A 16,604-nucleotide genomic window follows, 5' to 3' on the forward strand; every position below is an offset into this window, starting at 1 on the left:
GTGTTGGTATTTTAGTTTATGGAAGTGTGATATTTGAGCTTTATTCGTGTTGAATTTCAGTTGTGGTATCAAGTATTGAAATTAAATTTAGCTAAACCAAATAATAATTATAAAATACTACTACAAAATAATAATTATAAAAAACAAAATTAAATTAATATCAATATCAAACCAAGAACAATATACATTTTTAAAAATATTTTGGTGTTACTCCAACTCAAGAGGAAAGATAAAATGTATACTACCAATTATGGAGCGGAATTGAAAGATTGATGAACATTAAAAAAAATCGCAAAAACCTCGCCTCAAATGGTACTCCATTCATAAGTATTTGAATATATTATATTATCTTATCTTATTGATCTAATATATTTAGTTGGCTTTTTGGTGTATACTTTTGATTTCAAATAATGCTATAAAATTATGCAATTTATAGTAGGGGTACATTTTTATTAATTGACTATATTTTTAGTTTAAGTGTTGTACTCTATTATTATATTCCTGCTAAGTTTTAATTTGAAATTTTAATTTATTGGACTTTACATTTTTTGAATTAATCTTTTGAATTAAGTAATTATATTTAAGTGCTGTATAGATTGAGTTGTTTTTTATTTACTCATATTTCTGTTCTTTTTATATCTCAAAATTTTGAAATATATTTATATTGAATTTAAATGTGGCTAAACCAAGTAATTATGAAACACCAATAAATAATAATATAAAGTGAGACTAAATTAATATCATTATCAAACAAAGAACAATATTGCATAACATTAATTATTGTTATGTATAGTAATATATAATTTCATATATAATATATTAGTTTAATTAAATATGTTGGAGTTGATTTACTTAATTGAAACTGGTGAACTATGTATTCCTTCAAATAGATTGCTTTTTTTTTTATTCTTTTGTATATAGTACTATTACATTTTTCTTTATTTGTATGTCTTATTTTATTTCATCCACACATCTCCTCTTTTGTTATTTCTTTTATTTTATACTACACTAGTATCAAATATTAAAATAGTATACAATTATGAAATGTTTCATTGAGAGTGAGCTGAGAGAAGTACAATCGTACAAATATTTTTTTTGTTGTTATTTATAATATTACAAATACTTATTTTAATTAGTTCTTATTTGTAAATATATGTTTATACTTATTTACTCTATATTCTTTATTTTAAATTAATATATCATTATTATTTTAAAAAAAATTGTCATGTGCTATGCACATGTGTTAATACTAGTTATTTCAAAAACATAGTATAACCGAATTTTTTTCCTTAATTAGTGTGGTTAGTGTACAGTCAATCTGAGCTTCGAATGCAATTACTTTACTTTTCAAAGAGAAATTTTCCGTTATTGCTTAATTAGAGGGGCAATTAGTTGATTCACTGAATTACTGGATTTTCATTCAAGATTATGCTACTAGCGTTGTTAGGGCTGGGTCGATACGATATACTGTATCAAAAATTTTGTTTCGTTATCATACCGAAAATATCGATATGAAAGAATTTCATATCGTTATTGTTTCAAAAGTTTCGGTATACTGAATTTCGGTAAACCGAAATTTCGGTATGGATAAAAACTATACCGTTAACGTTTCAAAATTTCGGTACATCGTACCGAACTTTGGTATACCGTTCTGAACGGTATATCGATATTTCGTACGATATACCGAAATTTTATACCATTTCGAATACTTGTATACCGAAAAATATAATTTCAAAACTGAAAAATAAAACCAAAATTAATATAATTTTAACATAATAAAATAAACATTGTCTACATCTTTATAATAAAAAATATATATAAATAAGTTATATGGATATATTTATGATTTAAACTTTTAATCTTAAAAAAATAAATTATATTATTATTATTATTACTATTATTATTATTATTATTATTATTATTATCATCATCATCATCATCATCATCATCATCATCATTATCATCATCATCATCATCGGTATAAACGATATGTATCGATAATTCGATACGTATTGATCAGGAGACGACGGCATTTGATGATGGCGATTGGCGAGTAGCAGCTGCCGTTCTACAATACACCCTAAGGCACAACTCCCTCCATTCCCTCATCGCCGGACGTCATTTTCTGCCTGAGTACGGACAAGGAGACCGGCAGAGGAAGGGCGACGGAGGAGCGGTGAGGCAGAGTGGAAGGCGCGACGACGATGCAGGCTGATGGGCTTGCCGGCGTGGCGGCGATGCACGAGTCAATTCCGCCGATTGAGAGAGAAAGAGAGAGAGGGAGAGGGAGAGGGAGAGGGAGCCGATTTAGGTGAGAGGGAGAGGGAGGCGCCGCTTCTTCATTTAGGGTTTGTAGGAAATTTTACTTTATGGAGTACTATAATTTGGGTTTATTTGTGTTGGGATTTTAGTCTAAGAATGTATTATTTGGGCTTTATTTGTGTTGGTATTTTAGTTTATGGAAGTGTGATATTTGAGCTTTATTCGTGTTGAATTTTAGTTGTGGTATCAAGTATTGAAATTAAATTTGGCTAAACCAAATAATAATTATAAAATACTACTACAAAATAATAAGTATAAAAAACAAAATTAAATTAATATCAATATCAAACCAAGAACAATATACATTTTTAAAAATATTTTGGTGTTACTCCAACTCAAGAGGAAAGATAAAATGTATACTACCAATTATGGAGCGGAATTGAAAGATTGATGAACATTAAAAAAAATCGCAAAAACCTCGCCTCAAATGGTACTCCGTTCATAAGTATTTGAATATATTATATTATCTTATCTTATTGATCTAATATATTTAGTTGGCTTTTTGGAGTATACTTTTGATTTCAAATAATGCTATAAAATTATGCAATTTATAGTAGGGGTACATTTTTATTAATTGACTATAGTTTTAGTTTAAGTGTTGTACTCTATTATTATATTCCTGCTAAGTTTTAATTTGAAATTTTAATTTATTGGACTTTACATTTTTTGAATTAATCTTTTGAATTAAGTAATTATATTTAAGTGTTTTATAGATTGAGTTGTTTTTTATTTACTCATATCTGTTCTTTTTACATCTCAAAATTTTGAAATATGTTTATATTGAATTCAAATGTGGCTAAACCAAGTAATTATGAAACACCAATAAATAATAATATAAAGTGAGACTAAATTAATATCATTATCAAACAAAGAACAATATTGCATAACATTAATTATTGTTATGTATAGTAATATATAATTTCATATATAATATATTAGTTTAATTAAATATGTTGGAGTTGATTTACTTAATTGAAACTGGTGAACTATGTATTCCTTCAAATAGATTGCTTTTTTTTTATTTTTTTGTATATAGTACTATTACATTTTTCTTTATTTGTATGTCTTATTTTATTTTATCCATTGTAACACCCGTCTTTTTGGTACCTTTTCACGAGGAGTTTTATGTTGAGAATCGAGCATGAGATCTTTGAATAAAATATCGTCATCGTTTTATTTAGTTGCTTTTGGAAATATTAAATGATTTGAATCGTTGTTGGGCAATCGTGTGGTAAAAGTAGTCGGCGAGTTTGACGTGAGAATCAGCGATGAGAAAATTAGGCGTTCGTCTAAGTACTTGGAATAACACCATAGTACTTTAAAGAAAACACCATGATTTAATTAATACTCTAAATCAAATATTTGGGCATATCACTTTTATCTTGCTTATTCTAGCCTTTTATCTACTCCGTAGTAGTAGAATATTAATTAATTATTCTACTCTGCAGTCAAAATTTTTGGTCAAAATAATTCTTCCAATTCCATCAACCAACGGTTTCTTCCATATCTCCACCTCCCTTGAAAATCTCCAACCAAAATCCATTCTTCTCTTTATAAATTCCTCCGCAATGCAGCTTCATTTTATCTGTCGTTGTTTTTTTGTTTCCTCCACCATAAGGTAATCTTTCTCCGCAATTTCATGAATATTAAACCTTAGCATAATCATATTGATTTTGTAGCCAATTCCATGATATTACAGCTTGAAATCGAGAGAGCTGTGATCTCAATTCCTCTTGGTTGCTAACGAGTTTTATTCATTCCAACAAAGGTATAATCTTACCCTTTCATTCTGTGTATATCACTTTCTGGGTATTAAATCCATAGCACCATATTTTCCTTTTGTCACAGTTGAGAGGAATCCAAAACCGAGTAGCGTGTGAAACAGCCATCTCCCTGCAAATCTTAATTTGTTCTCTTTCTTTCTAAAGGTATATCCTTTCTTCAATTCCATGCCATAAATTCATACACCACAGTAGTCCACAGATCAGATTTGTTGAAATTAATGGAAAACTTGTTGAATGCTACCTTCTTGTTAAAGCTCGATCTTTACTGCCATTGCAAGCATGCAAGTCTGTCTTTATCTCTTTCTAATATGAATTCTTGGAAATATTCTGTCTGCCCAAAATAATTGAATCGAACAATTAAAATTTGGAAATAAAAGTTTAGAAAGGGGAAAAGTGGATAAAACTTATCTGTGACTGAAAGGGGCTGTGAATGGAGGATGCAGTGTTGGATTTTGTGTTAACATGGAGATAGAGACGAGAATTTTAGGGAGAGCATAGTGCTGGGTGTTCTTTCTCTCATTTTTTTTTTAATTAAGCAGTAGGGAGAGAAAGAGTTTTGCTGATTGAAATTTGAGGAAGACGAGTTGGGCTGGGAGTATTTTTGGTAGTACAATTCCTTTTAATTGTTATATTATTTCTTTTATTCATTCTGTGATGATTTGGGAGTATATACGTGTACTGATTTAGGAATAGGCTACTGTTTATTTTGATTTCTTTATTTATTTTGTTGGGTACTTTAATATTTTATGAACCACTACTATCCAATTAATTTAATAGGGTGATATATATAATTAGTTGTGAGTTTCGGTAGATATATGGATAATGTGTATGTGAGTTTGGTTGGGAGTAATATATTAAATGACCAATGCTATTCTTTTCCTCAGTTCTTGTTTAATAGAGATGACCGATTAGTGTTGGGTTAATTATCTTATTAAGTGATTCAAATTTATGTGATCTAGAATTTAATTGCTTGGCCTATGTTTAGTAATAACCGAGAGTTCAAGGATGTTGGCCATCATTGGATTTTGTGCTTCATTGATGAGTCTGTTTTATTATTTGTGAATGAGGGATAATTTTTTTTCACACACATAGGATGCATGCATTGTCCTTAATTAACTTTTTTATAGCAAAGCCTGATTTTTGCATATTATGTTAATTCGAAAAGGGTGAAATTTTGCACATTGTTGAGGTTGGGACAGGAAGTTTGTGGAGGAGCTAAGCTTTTGAGGTGGGCTTTCCTTTTAAATAAGGACTATGTCCTAAATACTATTTTTATGTGAAAGGAGGTGAAAATTGTTTGTCTTGCCATGTTTTGTGTTTGAATGAACCTATCTGAAGTGGCTATGCCATGTATGTTTAATCGAATTCGGGTCCCAGTAGGGCCGCAAACCCTGCTCGGACTAGTGTACACCCAGTAGATCGTGCGCTATCTCTTTGGAGTTGGCCGGTCTAGTGACTTGGTTCGTGGCCACGTTCCTTGTCATGTATGTTCAGATATGGTGATGGTGATGGTGATGTGGATGGAAAATGGTTGCAACCGAAATTTATGTAAAGATGATTTTAGTGACTTGGGTTCTTTTCAATTAAAACCCCCAAGATCACTCGTTATGGCTTGACAAACTGATTTGGCATGTGTCCACTGAGTGCCAAGTACTCAACCCTGCATATTTGTTTTCTTAATGTGCAGATTGAGCGACAACGGGCATGGAGGATGTTGAGTAAAATTCATGGATGATTTATGTTTGGCTTAATATTGTTGGATATGTCGTGTGTTCATACTCGGCATTTTTCGTGTCTTGAACGCTTCCGCTAGGTGTCTTTTCTTTAAAATTGTTTTAGTATTGAGAACCTAACTCTTTATAAAAATTGTCTACTTTCTAGTCTTTATTTCTTAGATTTGGTACTTTGTTGAATTGATACTATGCTGTTTTCTAAGTTATTTTAGGTATTTAAATATTTTGGTCAAAGATGTGTGTTTCCCCCTTTCTTCCCCGCTTCTTTAATCATCCCCTAGTCGCGATCAACCGTGTTTTCTATCCTTAGAAAATACGGGCGTGACATCCATACATCTCCTATTTTGTTATTTCTTTTATTTTATACTACACTCGTATCAAATATTAAAATAGTATACAATTATGAAATGTTTCATTGAGAGTGAGCTGAGAGAAGTACAATTGTACAAATATTTTTGTTGTTGTTTATAATATTACAAATACTTATTTTAATTAGTTCTTATTTGTAAATATATGTTTATACTTATTTACTTTATATTCTTTATTTTAAGTTAATATATCATTATTATTTTTAAAAAATTTGTCATGTGCATAGCACAGGTGTTAATACTAGTTATTTCAAAAACATAGTATAACCGAATTTTTTTCCTTAATTAGTGTGGTTAGTGTACAGTCAATCTGAGCTTCGAATGCAATTACTTTACTTTCCAAAGAGAAATTTGCCGTTATTGCTTAATTAGAGGGGCAATTAGTTGATTCACTGAATTACTGGATTTTCATTCAAGATTATGCTACTAGCGTTGACTGTTGTAAAATATTCAGGATTGGGACCAAGTTTTCAAATTCCATGTGGATTCACGGAGAGTTTATTTATCTAATTTTATAATTAATGTCCCGTTTGGCAATTTTAATTTATTTCAAAAAAGAATTCAAGCGCCACATTGCACATATCATATTATACGACTTAATTTTGAATATAAACTCATATTTTTATTTCAAATTTGGGAAGTGTTATGCCATGTGGTAAACTCTTTTTTCTTTTCGATAGATAGCAGTGAATAAATAAGACAAATATCTAAGATGAACATATAAATTTGTTTAATAACACAAATTTGTTTAGTTTTCCTCCAAAAATCATAAAGTTTGTATTGGTGTTTCAAGTGGTAGTAATATAGTACCTGGATGATATGACGTGATAATTCAATTTGAATGATGCTGCCATACTTAAATTTGAGTTAAATTATATTATAAGTAATGGGACGTGATCAAATGAAAAATATATATTTAATATAAATTTAAAACTTTAATCCTAGTCATTAATTATATCAGATCTGTAGTTTATATGACGTTCAATTCTTATGTCAATAAGAGCATATATTTTGTCAACAGATGGTAATTTTGTAACTTAATTTGATCAGCAGTTTATGCGTTCCTAATTAATCTCCCACTTTCCAAACTGCAAATATTCACATCTTCAGCGAGGATCTTCACCATTGTAATTGACGTCTCATATTCTCAACAATTAAATTTTTTCAGTCAAAAAACCTAGCTAAGTCCGATCATGTGCTGATTCGTTGAAAAAATTGCTTGAATTTTGCGTTTACACTGCGTCGTTGATTCCTTGTTGATGTTGAATTTGTGTTGAAATGGCGTTGAATCTTTATTGATGTTGAATTTCGTGCTAAATCATTGACTCACTTTGTTGATGTCGGATTTTGTGTTGTAAAAATTGATTGAATTTCATGTTAAAACATAGCTAATTCCGATCATGTGTTGATTCGTCGAAAAAATTGCTTGAATTTTGCGTTTACACTGCGACGTTGATTCCTTGTTGATGTTGAATTTTGTGTTGAAATGGCGTTGAATCTTTATTGATGTTGAATTTCGTGTTGCATCCACACTTTGTTGATGTCGAATTTCGGGTTGAAATGACGTTGAAGCTTTGTTGATGTTGAATTTCGTGCTGAATCGTTGATTTTTTGTTCTGCTGTTATTTTTTGGCGATGAAATTGTATTGACTCTTTTGTTCTACTGCTGTTGAATTTTGTGTTGAAATCTTGTTGATTCTATGCTGATTCTAAAAACGTGAATAGTGAAAGGAGAGAGAACGATGAAGTTGGAATACAAAATTATTCGATAATTAAATTATTCACCATATCATGAAAGTGTCTATTATACCATGTGTTGACATATTCATAGAAGCTATTGATATTTTTAAATGGAAACACTATATTTGTTGATTAGTTCTAATATTTTGAGCTCGTATTAGATATATGGTTTCCATTATCAACAAATCTATGTGACCAAATTTTGTACAACCAAAATCTAGTTTATTTGACAAAAAAATAAGTTTATTTATGCATTTAATTAAAATATTTAGATACATATATATAGTACATGGAAAGTGTATAATATATCACTCCCCTATAAGTAAAATTATATTTTAAACATTTGAAAAAGAATGAGTTAGGGTTTGGACATGTGACAGGTATGACAAAGAAAAAAACGTACTCCTTGGGAGAAAATAAAGTAAAAAACAGTTAAAACACTAATAAGGTCATCCAAGATAACAACTTTGTATCTTCACAAATAAAAGAAAGCAGTTATTATGTAGAATGAAGGATGTAAGTTAACAATTAGTCATATGATCATATTTCGAAATTCAAACACTACACCTCTAGCAACTCTTGTAGCAGAAAATTATTTATCCAAACGACCAAACGTATTTCCATTTCCACATGAACCATAAATACTCCCTTCATTCCAAGAAAGATAACCCCTTCATTGACTGCACAAGAATTTATGCAATTTTATTTTGTGTGTGAAGTGGAGAGAGTAAAGTAAGAGAGGGGATAAAGTAGAGTCAAAGTATTTTCAATTTTAATAATGAATCTTATTTAGGACAAACTAAAAACAAAAATTGGTCTTCTTCAATTGGACGGAGCACGAAGGGAGTACAAATTAGTGAAAGTCTTGCACAGAGTTGATCAACAACGGAAGAAGGGAGCTTGTCACAAATAATTAATTAATTTGGACGATTTGTAATACTGTACTAATATTAATTGTAAATTATGTTTTTTAGAAGATAAATAATCGGTCGACATTATAATATGATTGGGAGCTAGTTGTTGGTGGTAATTAACATGTTCATAGAATACTACTTTATGTTTAATTTTTATGTTTAATATATATACTCCTTGGGAGAAAATTTTCATTTAATACTATTTTCCTCATTTGTACAATTGAATATAACTTTATTTTAATTTTTTGGATAATTGTATTTTCAATATATGTAGATATATCATCAAATAGAAAGAAAACTAAGTTCCTTAATAAAATAAAAACACAATTATCATTACCAAATAAACTGGTTTAAGATGATTACATAACCCTAGAAACAACCTTAGACATACGAAACAACATAAAAAGAAATTAAATACAATAATTAAACCAGCTTATTTTTTTGATATCAACGTTGTATAAACCCCCCATAATTCATTCATAAACCTCACTCCTCCTGAGCCGCGCAATCTGTCTTCTGGAAGCTAACTTCACCCTTCACCAAATCATACCCAACGTGATAATTCATCTGAAACAGATTCCCATAAATCGCCAACTCCTGCGACGGCACCAGCGTCAAACAAACCAACCCTTCCGACACCTCCACAAACAAGCTCACCGCCTCCACCACCACATCCGCCCCCGTGAAATGCACCGTCAGAGGAGGCGACTCGATCCCCTGCCCGCCCGAGACTCGGTAGCAAAGACCGAAAGTCCCCTGCGGATCGCTAGTCCTCTGCGCATCGATCGCCTCCACCAAGGCGGCCTCCACTCCATCGTAGAACTCCTGCGGCACGAACGTCAGCGTCGTCCCTGAATCGATGATGATGTTCCCTTCCTCCACCGATCCCCCAAATCCAGCTTTGGAGGAGCCAATCTCCGTTCTCTTGTCTCCGACGCTGAATCCTTCCAATGTCAGATAGTAGAAGGTATCCGGAGATTTCTTCACAAGTGGAGTGGAGATGACATCAGATCCGGAAACAACCGCGTCGCTGCCGAAGCTGATTTTGCTGGAGGCGTTGGCGTTGAGCAGCGTCAGGCAGTAGGAGAATCGGCCGCCGGTGGTGGAGCGGAGCTGGTTGACGATGGAGACGGCTCCGCCGCCGAGGCCGACGATCCCCGACCCGGCCTGGCTGAACGTCCCGTCGTTGTCGTGGCCGCACCCGAAGGCGACCTTGGGGAAATTGATTTTCCCGCCAAAACTTATGGTTTCGGTCCCGACGTCGCCGGCGGTGTGCGACCTGTCGCCGTACGAGACCTGGTACTGGCAGTGGTTGCCGTCGTCGCAGGAGGCGCTGCCGGCGGCCTGGCAGAGGTCGGACTGGCAGGAGATCGGGCGGAAGGTCCTCGATTTGGAAGGGTTGAACAGCGGAGAGTCCTGCTTGTAGCACTGCGTGCACGGCAGGCACTGCGTCCACAGGAGATCGCTGCCGGTGTCGGCGATCCCGAGCTGCTCCACCGGCGGAGTTCCGATCAGGAACTTCATCACGTATTCGCCGTTGGCGCCGGTGATCGTGGCATCGACGGATTCGATGCCTTTGTTGAGCTTCGAGAGGAGGTAGGATTTGCGGGAGAAGGAGCGGTCGATTGCGCTCCTGATGCTGCGGAAGCGGGCCTCGCCGGAGGGAGGATCGCGGTGGAGGAGATCGAGGGTGAAGCCGCCGTTATCGGAGGCGGCATAGCTAGATAATGTGAATAAAATTGAAGAGAGCAGGAGTGAGTAAATTAGAGAAGCCATTTTTTTTAATTGGAGAATGAATTATGATTGTGATGAATGAAATTTCTAAAATGATTGATCCAATTTATAGGGAAATTTTGGTTGTGGGATGTAAAATGAAGAGTCGAATCTTTGCTATAATTTTTTTTGTGTAATTAATGCGATGGATTGATTCATTGCATGAGGAAATAAACGGCAATTGATTAATGAAAAATTAAAAGCGTTCAGATTTTATTTGGAAGTTAATTGGACACTGATTATGTAATTAATTAATTAATTTCCAATAATATTGAAATCAGGATTCTGCATTTCTGGAGATTTAATTCGCATTGACTTTTATAATTTACGCCTAAATTCTGCATTTCTGGAGATTTAATGGCATTTAATTGGCATTTCTGGAGAACATTCCAAATTAAAAGAAATCAATCAGAGTCAGACCCTTCAATTTGACATATATTAAAACCACCTTTATTGTTGAGATTTGTATAAAATTTTGGAGTTAATGAGGGGTTAAGTTCATACCTAAAAAAGGTCTGTTTTTGAATCAGCATTTTATGTACGGAGTTTCCGAATTTTGGAATATCACTAAATATCAGATAGAGTTAAAATAAATTCAGGGAAGTGCTGATATCTATTCATGTATTTTATTAATTAATTAGCATGCTTGGATACATTCAGCGTTGACATACTGTATATTATCATTAATTAAATATTATTTTGAACATCTGTATTTAGGGTTGTCGTAGCTAATTAGTATACGTTAAAGTAAAAAGGGATTATACTTTAATTTAACAGTTCAACGTATGTATAAAAGGTAATAAATTAATCCCTTGTAAAATGCAAAGGTCATACTGTGGACAAAACGCAGCATTTCACTCTTTCTATTTGATTTTCCAATATTTTACTAATTCTTTCTATTTTTCTATATGCTGTTTTACCTTTTGTGTACTAGCAAACATAATAAACAAAACCATGACGATAATTTCTAAAATATATTAGCCAAAAATTAATTCTTTCATTCTTAATTTTTTTTTCTTTACATTTTTAGCTAATCATAATTAAGAATGATACCAAGAATGAAAAATCAATTCTTAGGTAATCATATTTTAGGAATAATAATAATATATTCTTCTTGTTTAAATTTTATACATTATTTTTCTTTTCCTTACACCTATTTTTAAATGCATGATAAGCATAAGTAGTGCTATTTTTTTTAGTACATGCATTTAATATTTGAAGTGCTGCTGTTTTATGTTTATTACTACTAGTATTCAAAAAGTGAAAAAAAAAGGCAAAGAAAAATAGAAAGAAATGAAAAATATTGGAAAAGCAAATGGAAGACTGAAAACAGCTTGCGTATAAAATATGAAATGCTCCATGACGTTCTGTGCATTTTGACACTGCATGGATCCATTCCCTTAATTTATTTGGTAATTTGTTGAATACATCGCCAAATTTGATTAAAATTTAGTCAGTCTTATACTTTTTAAAAATGGAACTATACATCACAATATTTAAAAATTTCGCACACACACTCTCAAAAAAAAGAAGAAATTATAAACCATCAAGTTTAAAAATTAGCAATTTTCCCATCTTTCTTAGTATAGCTAAAACAACGTTGAGTATCAACATAAAATATGTGTATACGTGAACAAAATGACGAAAGGACGCAACGTCATTAATTGCAATATTAAAATATGTTTTAAAATTGTGTTTTACTTTTCAGTGAACTAACAAAAATCCATGAACAATATCATTTGCACATTTCCGATAATTTCCAGTGATTTCTGGATAAAGATATTATCATTTTGAAATACTTTTACACTCTTTTGCATTATACTATAAATAAAAATTATAAATATTTTGTACATGAGTAATTTGGCAAAATTTATTGCTCTCTAAGTCCCACAATAGAAGTCACATTTGGTGTTGGCACGAGTTTTAGAAAATGTAAAGAATATTGGATTGAAAAAGTTAGTTGAATATGATGCACACTTATAAAATGTTAGTGAAGTGATTAGTGAAATGTGAGACCTACTTACCATTTATGATAGAAATGATATAAAACTCTTATTATGGGACATAGCGAAATGGCAAAATGTGACATTTATTATAACACGGCGGGAGTATTGTGTTATAAAAAGTATTTTTTCTTATTTTGCAAAAGTAAGTACGAATACTATTTTGGGATGCAACTTAGATATATTTTCTTCTTGTATTAATATTCAATTAAGCACACCGGCTTCAATTTTTGTCTATAAACATATTCCTACAGAGAAAATTAAAAAATTAAATTATTGGAGTATCTTTTATTATAAATTTTTTAAAATTAATTTTATGTGTATTGAATTTTTATCGTTGAACTATATTAAACTCGTAAGAATAAAGAGAGAATAAGAGAGATGAATAAGAAATTAAATTAATAATAAAAAGAGAAGAACATAGAAAGAGAGAAAAAATTAGAGAGGAAGTATCCCTTAGAAAAAGGAACAGTGAAGAAGGCAAAATTGTCATGCAACGTACCTAAGATTAATTAAATCTTTGTCACAAACCTTTGAGAATTTATTTTTTTATATAGTACCGAAAATTTGTAAACATTATAGTTCACTCTTTATATTTTTCTTTCCTTTTTCTCTTTTTTCTTTACTCCAACTCCTATATCTCTCTATCTTTTGGCCTACCCTCACATCTCTGTTTTGTCTATGGATGATATATAGAGTCAACGGCGTCAACTTGCAAACAACTTGCAGACGTAAGAAAAATTAAGATACCAATTTTAACGATAGGAAAAGTATAAATATAATAAAATTAGATATTTTAATAAAATATCAAGTTGAACATCAAGAAACTAGGTTGCTGTGCATATAGACGAGACAATTGAGAAAAATTAGAATTTCGTGGTTTTATTTTAAAACCTTAGGTGACAGCTTGTAATTTAATCATGCTTCGTGATTTTTTTAATTAAAGGCCAAAATTTTGAACATTATGCCCATTTTACGATTTTGGTCATATACTTTATCTTTTGAATTTGCATCCCGATCATTTCAACTAGTATCACAATTGGTCCTACAGTAACAGTTCCGTCAATTTTTAAACGGTCAACAGTTTTAATTCAATTTTGACCGATTAAAGCTGTTAATTATGATTTTAACTCACTAATTATATCATGGAATTCCCTCGTCCAGGGATGGGATTCGCCATCCGATTTGGCGGCGATCGAAGTGAGGGGAGGGAGAGGAGGGTTATTCGTCAGGAGGAGACAATTCTATTTTTTGCTAAGCGTTTGTTTTAATTTCGTTTTGTTGTTTTAATTAGATTTTGTTTTCAATATATTTTTTTAAATATTTGTTTTGTTTTATTAAATAATAAAACAGAATAATAATTAATGATATAATTAGTGAGTTAAAAATCATACATCTTGCATATTAAAAAAATAGAAACATTTTTTGCCCGCAGGGGCTTAGCGCAGTTGGTTCCGGGGGAGCAGATATTGCTACAAAATAGAAACATTTGAAATGGCACGAGTTTTAATGCACAATTGATAAAGTAAGTGAGAAAAATTGGTAAAGTAAGAGAGAAGAAAAGAAAAATCAATAAAGTAAAAGAGAGAAAGAGAAAAAAATAGTGAAAGTAGAGTTAGTGGATTGTGGATCCCAAAATGGAAATAGTTGTTATTTTTAAAAAACGAAGGGAGTAATTAACAGCTTTAATCGGTCAAAATCGGGTTATAACCGTTGACCGTTTAAAAATTGACGAAACTGTTAGTGTAGGACCAATTGTGATCTGAGTTGAAATGTTCGGAATGCAAAAATTCAAAAGATAAAGTATATGACCAAAATCGTAAAATGGACATATATTCAGGATCAATTTGGGCATTTACTCTTTTATTTATTGATATGCATATATCAAAAAAAATTGTACACATAGTCCATCAAATAACTTTGAATATAATTGCGAATATTTCAAATTTGTTGTTTTTTATTTGGAAAATATTGGCTTGACAAATTTTTGATATTTTTCCGATAATTTTTACGCTTATTTATCTGTCATATGAATTTTTTTCATCTGAATATTAAAAGGACATTTAAGAAAACATTATTATATTGAAATTTAAAAGATGTTTTCATGATTTGAAGGATTATTGGCAAATATATTTATTTTTACTACCATAATCATTCCCTTGAGTCGAAATAGTACATGTTACTTTTAATATAATTCATCTATGATTTGGTACCTAAGTAAGAGTAATTATATGCTTCATACACAATGTTTTATCTTTGTTTTAATTTAGTATAAAAATATTAAGTTTACATATTTTATATAAAAAGTTTACTTAATGTTCCAAAATAATACGATTCCGTTAAATATTTTAAGAGTGAACTATACTAATTGTCCCTGATCTTGTCAAAATATGCACCAATGGATCCTAAAAAAATTTATAGTCTGTTTGGTCCCAAAAAATTACATTTTTTATAACTGTCGGTCCTTTTTACCCCTCTAGATTTGAAAAATCTCCTAAATGCCATGGAGGGCATTTTCGGTATCTAGAAATTACAGTTTTGGTACCTCTTTAGTCATGCAATTATTCTGGACATACACAAAAACACCTTTTACAACAAAAAAATATTTTATTTACAATTAATTAACATAAATTTTTTAAATAATTACTTGAATAACATATAGATTAAGCTTTATAATGAAAATTACTATAGTTCACTTTAATATTTTTGTAAAAAAATGTTACTTGCAAGAGTTCGCTTTAATTTATGTTGGATATAATTCATTTAAATTTTAATCATTATATTTTAAAAATATATTTAACTATACTGGGGTTTAATTAACGTAATTAAAATATTTATTTAAACTTAAGTATAGTAACATTTAAATATTTAATTAATATTTTTATATAAAAAAATACTATAGTGTTCTATAATATTTTTTTCTTCTCAAATTTAAAAATAATAAGTAAATTTTTAAGTAAAAATAAATTCCATAAAGAATTTTCTATAATTCACTTTAATATTTATATTAAAAAATATTATTAATTAAATATAAATTTTCTTTGCAAACATACAAATTAAGTTGTATAATAAATAATATTTAATTATAAAAATAAATAATGCATAATTACAACATTTAATTTCTTATTTAAATTTTTGAAATTATAATGCATCAAATATTATTTAAAAGAAAGTGTAATTAAGTTTATAAAAGAAAAAGGTGATGGAAGAAAAAATGAAAAAAATTAAAAGGAGAGTAGAAAGGTCCAAAATGCCCCAGAACTTTAAATATTCACACTAGTGGTGTCTAGTATTACTTAATTCTTATCGTACTAAAAAATTTTAGGGACCATTGGTGCATTTTTCGATAAGATCAGGGACTATTAGTGTAGTTCCCTCATATTTTAAACACTGTTGGTTAGTTTATACTTTGTCCAACTTATCATCATAATAAAAGAATAATTAGAGATTTAATACAATGAATAACTTTAAAAAACAACAGTCAATATTAATTCTTCCAGCAATTGATCATGGTTTAAAAAAAATTTGTCTCTCAATATACTCTATTTTTTTTATTGTAATCTTTATAGAATAAGTCCATATTTCATCTTTACAAAATTGGCTAATTTGATCTTCAAACAGTCAATAAGTCAATATTTAATTTTTACAAAAAAGATTCAATATCCTTTTAGTTGTATTCTCCATTGTTACATGAGAAAGCTTCGACAATAAAATGCAATTCGCTAATTTGATGGTGAAGAGTGGTGATTTTTTTTCTATGTGTTTTTCATTTTTGTGAGTAATAAAAATAATTGTGTTTGAAATAATTAATGAAAAGTTTTAATTTAAAACTTTTTGTACAAATTTGAAACATTGATGAAATTTTTTGTACGTATGATGTAACTGGAAGTAACGGTGTTAGTAGGAACTTAAGAAAATGTATTATTTTGGAACACTAATTAAGTAAATCTTTTGTATGAAATATGTA

General features: G+C 30.6%; 1 pseudogene; it reads right to left on the reverse strand.

The window, feature by feature from the left end:
- Positions 1-9,168: 9,168 nt before the first annotated feature.
- On the reverse strand, positions 9,169-10,637 carry LOC125210422 (aspartic proteinase CDR1 pseudogene; annotated as a pseudogene).
- Positions 10,638-16,604: the final 5,967 nt, after the last annotated feature.

This window comes from Salvia hispanica, chromosome 3 (assembly GCF_029641045.1).
Source record: "Salvia hispanica isolate PSC_SH4W2 chromosome 3, Shi_PSC_v1, whole genome shotgun sequence".
Lineage (NCBI taxonomy): Eukaryota > Viridiplantae > Streptophyta > Magnoliopsida > Lamiales > Lamiaceae > Salvia > Salvia hispanica.